Genomic DNA, 9,299 nt, shown 5'->3' on the forward strand with positions numbered 1-9,299 from the left:
TTTCATTCTGGTAGAATATACCCATAACCTAAACGTTCTGGCAATGTTCCAGTTTTGACTAGACGTTTACATTTTAATTATTTGTTAAAAGTTACATTTATGTGCTTTTCTATATGTAAAAATTAACAAAATTAAATATTTTTAAAAGAATAATTCCAGTTTTTATGTCAAATATTTTTGGATATACTGTTTTTACTCTGGTTCCATGGTTGGCTGAGTATACCGTACACATTTTCCTGTAGACGTCCTCTCTAGTATATATTTTGTCTCACAATGAAAAGTAGTTGTTACCAAATTATGATGCTTTCCTTAGACACCACAGTATCCAAAGACACACACATAGAATTGATCATGAATATGTGATGTCTTTTTGAAGATCATGGGTTTGGAATTGAAGTTTTAGGTTCAGATTTGGATGCTACCGTGTTAGTAGCTGTCTCACTTTACCCGAATTCCTTATTCATTCTGAATTCCAAATAATTTATCTGTAAATGGAGAAAATAAGACCATTTAGCCCTTTTCACAGGACTACTGAGAAATACTAATGGAGCAAAATGCATGAATAGGCTTTATAAAATGGTTAGTGACCTATGACTTTAGTATTATTTGTGTAGCTATGGAGAGGAAAGAATAAAAGTTAAAACGTTTTACATAAAATGAAGGTGAGGATGTATTTAGGTGTGTGGCAAAGCATTACACTAGAACAGAAATAGTGGGGTATTTTGAGTCAGATATAATTAATTGAAATGATTTAAGTTTCTGCTCCACTACCTGCTAGCTCTAGAATCCCCTGCAAGTTAACTTTCCTGAGTCTCAGTTTCCTCATCTGTTAATTGGAAATAATAATGCCTCACTGATGCCTCATTTATTGCGAGGATCAAATAGAACACTATGTCTGTAGCACCTGGAGCACAGTAAGTGCACCATCAATGTTAGGCTCTACACTGCAAATTCAGTACCAAGAATGATGAGAATAGAATGTGATTATAGTGTTGATAGAAAGAGATCTATTCAGATGAGTTTCTCCCCCAAAAGTGAGAGGGAACTGATAAGATTGAATTTCAAAATGATACCACTGTAAACTACAAGAGTTATTGGGAGTTAAAAAAAAAAAATCTCTCCCTAAGCCCATCTCTGGCCTTTGCTGAAATTTGATTAATCAGCTTGGTCTTAAGATTAATTGCCTTTTCTGTCCTCTGGCTCCTGCTGGCTTGACAGGAAACATTACTACCCATAGATTCAGCCTAGAGATTTATACTTGAGCTCACAGGGGGAGAAGTGACACAGAGGGGCAGTGTTTGCAGAGAGCTCCTACCTCCACGACAGAGATTGCCCCACAGTCACAGATCTGAGTGTGGAACCCAATTTGGGACTAAGAGATCCAGAGCCTGCTTCTACTCCCCAGCCTTCTGGGAATGCCTTTCTTTGACTCTGTTCCTACCCCACCTCTCATTTCTACAAGGCAAAAATTGTCCCTGAAAGCAAATACGCAAAGCCCACAAATTTCCTTCATCACTTCTGTTTTCCATTAGTCTTTCAACCATACCCTGCCTACCCTTAATGCCCAGCTCCTCTTCCAAAAGGCAAACCAGTAAACAAGCAACAACAACAGAAAACATGATCATGAGATCTGCAAGCCTCTCAAGTGTTAGGCCAACAGTTTTCTTTTGTGGGGAGGCATAAACAATGCTAGCAATAATTAGGTTCAGGGAAGTGGGTTGAAAGGAAGGATTGGAAATTAGATGTGAGAAATTTTTACCCTGAGGCCATTCTTTTTTTTTTTTTTTAATGTTTATTTTTGACACAGAGAGCATGAGCAGGGGAGGGAGAGAGAGAGAGGGAAACACAGAATCTGAAGCAGGCTCCAGGCTCCGAGCTGTCAGAACAGAGCCTGATGCAGAACCAGAACTTGTGAACTGTGAGATCATGGCCTGAGCCACCCAGGCACCCCTACCCTGAGCCCGTTGTATTCACAGATATGTTGACTCAGTCAGAGATAGCTCAAAGTTCAGGGACCAGTGTGTGTGTGGGGGGGGGGGGGGGGGGGTAAAGAAACTTAACTGAAGTTTGGTTAAAAAGCATTTTGTTCAAGGAGCCTTGGGTGGCTCAGTGTGTTAAACACCCAACTCTTGGTGGTTTTAGCTCGGGTCATGTCTCATGGTTCCATGTCTCATGGTTCCAGCCCCACATTGGGCTCTGTGCTGATGCTGTGGAGCCTGCTTGGGATTCTCTCTCCCTCTCTCTCTCTGCTCCTCCCCTGCTCTCTCTCTCTCTCTTTCTCTGTAAAAATAAATCTCAAAAAAAATTTTTTTTTGTAAGCATTTTGTTCCCATTGATCTGTAGAAACAAGCAGAACAGATAATCTTTTATGAGACTAAGAATGAGAATTGGGAGGGTGTGTGTCTGGCCTCATCTTAGGTAAACAAGGCGAGCATTTGAGTCTTTTCTAAGTCATATGGAGAAGAGTGTTTCTTTTTAGTAAGCCATTTCCTTTGTCAACCTAAAATTGTCAGGAGGGAATAATTGAGCAAAAGAGTTTATTTGGGATGGAAGGATTGCAATTCAGGGTGCACAGGTTTGAGCAGCAGCCCAAATTGTGTCCCACTAGGGAGCAAAAGTCAGAGGTTTCTAAAGACAAAAAACAAAAAAACGCTGATGTAAGTTGTTTACAAAGAATTTTGATTGTTAACTGGCAGCAGAAAACTAATCTTGGCTAAACATAACTGGTTGCTAAGGCTATCACTAAGCAAATGGCATTACTGTACCAATTTGCTTGAAGTAGTTGGGTCTGGTCCAGATCACAAGTTCATGCTTCTGCCAGTGAGGACGTGCAGAAGGCCCACCTCCTTAATGGCCTCCCGGCTCCATTTTAAAACTCATTTATAAGTGAACCCGTTTCATTTCACCTTTCACGACTTGAACACAAATGGGTAAGAGAAGTTCCTTTAATCATTGCGGTTTTCCCAGAGCATAGGATTGGGGTAAAAGTCAACATTGTTAAAGCCAAAACAAAAAAGCGAAACCAACAGAAAGAGTGCAGGAATTTCTTTTTTTCTCCCCCCCCCCCCCCCCCCCCCCGAGCTACTCAAAGGCTGACTGTCAGGGAAGTGGACTGGCCTAGGAGTGAGACCCAGAGGAGCTGGGAGCCTCAGCAGCTCGAAGGGGCATCGCTTCTGCTTGCTGAGTCCGCAGCTTCCTCTGCCCTGGGGGTAAGACCCGTGTGCAAACCCAGGTGCGCGGACAGAGTGTCCAGTAAGAAGCAGGGACGAGACGGGTGATGAGATTTGGGGCCGCCGATCGCAGAAGGTGGAAGAGCGCGTTTGGAGCCTCGGAACTTAAGACGTGGAGAGTGTGACACGTGGGTGTGACGCACGGAGGACAGGTGTGTGACAGCCCTGTGGTCTGTGACTTCACGCACGGTTTACTCGGCACCCGGCACCTGAAGGGCCCTTCACGCGTGTTTCCGCTTTTTAGTCTCTTAAGAAAACTAGTTTTAAAGTGCCATTTTACAGATGGGTTGACTGAGGCCCGAAGAGGTTATGTGACTTGTGGGAACTGAGGCCGAGAGCGCTCAGGCCGCCAGGAGCCAGTCGGGGCTACAGCGGTGACGCCAAGAGTCAATTCATAGATTAGTTTCCAGTTTGTCCTTCAGTAGCTAAGGTGATTCTTTTCCGTGTCCTGATTATGATATTGTGCTCAAAAATGAGTAAGTTATGTTCATTTTCCATAAATATATTAGAACTATAAAGTTTCTTCGCAAAGTAAGATTTAGGGGAAAACAGAAATTCGCCTCTAACACTAGTGATGGGAACTTAGTGTGTCAGTAATTTAGCCTTCATTTGCTGAAGTAGGACACCGAAGTCAGATCTCTGTATTTATTAGGCTGTGTTTGCTCTTTAACTAAGGTTTATTCATGTCACAGTTGAACCCTGGTTCTTCCCAAGAGTGAGGATAAAAGGAAACAGCAAGTTCACCAACTGAGTTTCTCTTTACCTTTCTGCTCCCGAGGCTGGTCAGTTACTGGACTGACACCTTCTGTCTTGATGAGCTAGGATGATCCTTACGCTTCAAGGGAAAGGCAACACCAGGTCCCTGATTTAAACTGCAGGATCGTGCATTTACTTTTATTCACTGTGGGATGTAATCAAGGCACAGTATAACAAAAGCCAGTGTCTGGTTGTCATTTCTTTGGCAGGAGCGCCCAGGGAATCTTGTGCAAGGCTTTGTTCAGACATGTAGACAGACCAGCAGACAATGGGACTTGGGGGAGAACTCGCAGCAGGTGGCCATAAGCTTGGGTTTCTTTCCAGGACACCAGTATTTAGTGAAGGAAATAGCAAGGGCCGACATGGCCCTAAATTCCAAGAGGGGCCTCAGCACTTGCAGGCAATTGTTGTAGGAAGGTAGAGGCAAGGATGAAGACAAAAGCCCAGGTGGCAGCGGAACAGTTAACTTGATCCTGAACCCTGGTGTGTTCAACTCTGTTTTCCCCTAAGAGAAGACATATGGCTCCACTTCCATAATTCTGTTGGCCTTAGAGTAGTTGTCAAATGGTGGGAGAGAGCATAAGTAATGAAAATACTAATGTCACTAGTCAGAGTCAGCATTGGTTGTGTACTTAACATTCGATATAGAAGAAAGAATCTCTGTTTTGTTTAAAAACGAACTTGTTAGAGTCGCGAATTTATTTGTTGCGGACAGGCATAAAAGGAGAAATTTAAAATTCAAAAGCTTTTTTTGTGGACAAGTAAATCTATATCACATATACAGTAGATGTGTTATGACATTTAGCAAGGACAAATGGATATTGAGCCAAACATCACAAGGCTAGTGTGTGCTTTACAATTTTGGTAAGTAAATCCAATTTCCTATAGTAAATACTCCAGCAGACAGCATTTTTCTATAGAAAACAGAGACAGCAAGCCTCTTATAGTAATTATAGTCTTGAGGTTAAGGATTATATTGCTCTAGAGATAAAAATAAAACCTTGCAAATGAAAATAGAATGTTATAAGAGAGGTTCTTTCAGTTACAACAGATTCGCCCCCAAATCAACCTGATGACAGGATAAATAATATATAGAGATTAAGTTAAATCAGTACAAAACTCAGGCTTTTATGCCTTGAGCCTTAATGATAATTAATTTGTAAATATATTCCAACTTTCTCTATTAACTTCTAAACAAAGATTAACAGACAAGCTGGCATCCTGCATTCCCAAAAGCACTTGTATCAAGTTTTCTTGTTCAATACTACTGAAATATTTGGTTTATGGTTTTATTTTAACCAAAGTGAATCACATTATTTGGTGGCTGAAAATTTCCAGTTGCACATTATATTTTGGATAGTTGGCTTAGGTATTTTTCAGGTAATATTTTATGTGACCTTCCTTAAAATTTTCTGAATGGGGTATTCTTGTTTGCATTTTCCAGATAAAGAAACTGAGGATTAGAGCGGAGTTGCCCAGCTAGCATGTGCCAGAGCAGGGATCGGAATCCAGACATTCTGCTTCTAAAGTCCTCTCTCAGAGATGTAGGGGAGGGTGGCCCACGACAGCATGATGGTAGAGTCTGAGGCCCAATGTGTGAAAGTAAAGTACATCCGTTGCACAGGGCTCCGCTCAGAATATGGTCTCAGGGGATACTTGTCGAATAATGTGGCAGTGCCACCTATGGGCAATTGAGCAAATCTAGTTCAAGTGGACTCTGGGATTACCTAGTGAATGACTGATTTTGTAGGTGAAATTTTTCCTGGTGCTTCTGTGAGTTGACTTGCAAACTGGGAGGGAACTGATGCCACCAGATCTCTGAGTAGTCTGCTTCTTTTTTTGCAGAAATCTATCCAGGCTGATCTTTCGCAGCAAAAATCCATTCATTTGGACCAAATGAATCTTTGACAGTTGAGACAATTCATAAGCATCTTTTTATTTTTTTTAATGTTTATTTGTTTTTGAGAGAGAGAGGGCATAAGCGGGAGAGGGTCAGAGAGAGAAGGGCACAGAGAATCTGAAGTGGGCTCTGCACTGACAGCAGAGAATCCCACATGGGGCTCGAACTCAGAAACTGAGATCATGACCTGAACTGAAGTTGACCCTTGACAGACTGACCCTTGACAGACCCAGGTGCCCCCATAAGCATCTTTTTGTGATACTGCTCTTTCAAAGATAAAATGAGATTTCTTTTTTTTGGTTTTAATTTATTTTTTTAAAATAATCTCTACACTCAACCTGCGGCTCAAACTCACAACCCCAGGATCAACACATTTTTGCTGACAAATTTTATCCCATTTTCCATTGAATTTTTCTATAATATAAAAGAATGTTGTGTCAAGATATAATAATATCCCATTTAAGAATGAAGCTCACTTTCATCTATTTAAAGAGAAAGATGATAATTTGGGGATGACATTTGAGTAATACTCTCATTTACTATATGTCAGTTTTTCCAGAAATTAATAGTTTCAAGTCTGTGCAGAACACAATAGTCCTCTCCACTCAAAGAACAGGGACACCAAATGATCTTTGAGGGTCCCTCAAAGCCTCTTACATTTAAAATTTTTTTTAACGTTTGTTTATTTTTGAGAGAGAGACAGACAGAGTGTGAGTGGAGGAGGGGCAGAGAGAGAGGGAGACACAGAATCCGAAGCAGGCTCCAGGCTCTGAGCTGTCAGCACAGAGCCTGATGCGGGGCTCAAACTCACGAACTGCAAGATCATGACTTGAGCTGAAGTTGGATGCTTAACCGACTGAGCCACCCAGGCACCCCTAAAGCCTCTTATATTTAAAGAAAAGGTAGTCAAGTAGGGGCATCCACAATAGAGCAGGGGTAGGAGCACAGTGCTGGGAATCTAGAAACTAATATTCTAATTCCAAGATTTTTACAAAAATTGAGGAATCAGACACAAGTCATGATCTCATTTGACCCAAGTCTCCTATTTTCAATGTGAGGTGACTGAAATCATTTCTAAGGTGACTTGAGACTATAAAATTCCACAACTTAATGCATTTGAATTCCATTCCATGAAGATAATTTCAGGTTACTTCTGCGTGTATAGTTTTCAAGTTTCGGACCAATAATGTAAAGAAAATACAGAAATAAGTCCTTTTTTAAAACAATTTGCATACTTACACACCTGTTCTGTGAATAGAATTCCAGTCTGTATTTATAGAAAAATATAATTCAGGCAACCAATGCTATATAAAAATGCATTTAGACAACAAATAAACTCATAGTACATGCAACCTGGGAACTGTATTTATATGAAGATGCCAGTAGTCTGGGGAAAAGAAAACATCAAATATGAATGTGAAGAATATGTCTTCCTTACTGCTAAAAGAAAACAGCCTAAATGGCTAACAGTTTCTTTTTTTAATTTTTCTTAAGTTTACTTATTTATTTTGGGAGAGTGAGAGAGCATGAGCAGGGGAGGGGCAGAAAGGGAGAGAGAGAGAATCCCAAGCAGGCCCCATACTGTCAGCTCAGAGCCCCATGTGGGGCTCGAACACACGAACTGTGAGATCATGACCTGAGCCAAAATCAAGAGTTGGACGCTAAACCGACAGAGTCACCCAGGTGCTCCAGTGGCTAACAGTTTTTATCAATATCATTGGATGTGCAAGGAAATATTTGAATGCTTCAAATAATATCCTACACAAATTATTCGGTATTTTAACTGAGAGCGTAGTTTCAGATTCCTGAGAAATCTCACAAATTAGAGCACATACACCTTACAGATGCTAATTTTCAGGATATTTCCCCAACATCTTGTTATTATGATCTGCTAACATTGCCAGGGTCTTGCTTGATCACCTTGAGGAGAATCTAGGCCACCCTCACATTGAGACCACCATGAGAACAATATTATGAGATGGTCACCAGCATTGTTGTCATTTCGAGCTAAGTATGGCATTGTTTGAATGTGATCTCACATGAGCTTGTATATAGCTCACTTAATTCAAGCAAGGACCAAGTAAGTAGGATTAGACCCTGACTATAGGGTCTTCATATGTTAAAGTAAGGTTTCACAAAATATTTCCTAAACCAACTAATCTCTTGTTGTTCTTGACTGGATTAACCACATTTTTCTCTACTTCCCTTCATATAGAATATCTTGCCTACCCATCTTCTCTATGGCAAATTCCTATTTACCATTTCATGCATATATTACCTCCTATGGGAAGTTACCCACATTGCCCCAGGTTCAAACAGTTACCTCCTTTCTTTCATCCCATAGCATCTTGCATCTAGCTGCATTAGAGCATTCACATGCTGCATATGTTTGTGCTTCTCTCTGCTCAGAATTTGATCAAGCACTGGTCCTGTCAAAGCACATTCCCGGAGGGTGTCATGGCATGAAGAAGTGACAAAACACTACTAAAATAACTTGGATTTGGATTGGTAGTTCATTCAGGCTTGCCAAAAACTACTTGTACAAATTATGGTATGCACGGTAGTCTAGACTGTACTTTTACGTAGAGATTTAAAGCAAAAAGGGACGCCTGGGTTGCTCAGTAGATTAAGCATCTGACTTCAGCTCAGGATCTCACAGTCCACGAGTTCAAGCCCCGTGTGGGGCTCTGTGCTGCCAGCTCAGAGCCTGGAGCCTGCTTCAGACTCTGTGTCTTCCTCTCTCTCTGCACCTTCCCCACTCGGACTCTGTCTCTGTGTCTCTTTCTCTCAAAAATAAACATTAAAAAAAATTTTTTTTAATAAATAAATTGGATTTGGATTGCTAGTTCATTCAGGTTTGCCAAAAACTGCTTGCACAAATCATGGTATGCACACTAGTCTAGAGTGTACTTTTAAGTGGGGATTTAAAAAGAAAAGGGGCACCTGGGTGGCTCAGTAGGTTAAGCGTCCCACTCTTGATTTTGGCTCAGGTCATGATCTCATGGTTCATGATCTCATGGTTCATGGTTCATGGTTTCGAGCCCCACATCAGGCTGTGTACTAACAGTGTGGAGCCTGCTTGGGATTCTCTCTCCCTTTTTCTGCACCTCACCACCCCCACCCCCGAGGCACGCATGCGTTCTCTCTCTCTCTCTCTCTCTCTCTAATAAATAAACTTTAAAAAAGGAAAGGGGGGTACCTGGGTGGCTCAGTCAGTTGAGCATTTGACTTCGGCTCAGGTTATGATCACACAGTTGGTGGGTTCAAGCCCTAAGTCAGGCTCTGTGCTGACAGCTCAGAGCCTGGAGCCTGCTTCAGATTCTTCTCTGTCCCTCCCCTGCTCATGCTCACTTGCTTGCTCTCTCTCTCTCAAAAATAAATATTAAAAAAAAAAGGAGGAGAGCACCTGAGTG

General features: G+C 41.4%; 1 pseudogene; it reads left to right on the forward strand.

Annotated features, from left to right (window-relative positions):
• Positions 1-5,555: 5,555 nt before the first annotated feature.
• The window catches only part of LOC125931261 (protein kinase C-binding protein 1-like), a 17,691-nt pseudogene continuing 13,947 nt past the window's right edge, over positions 5,556-9,299 (forward strand).

Source organism: Panthera uncia, chromosome X (assembly GCF_023721935.1).
Source record: "Panthera uncia isolate 11264 chromosome X, Puncia_PCG_1.0, whole genome shotgun sequence".
NCBI lineage: Eukaryota > Metazoa > Chordata > Mammalia > Carnivora > Felidae > Panthera > Panthera uncia.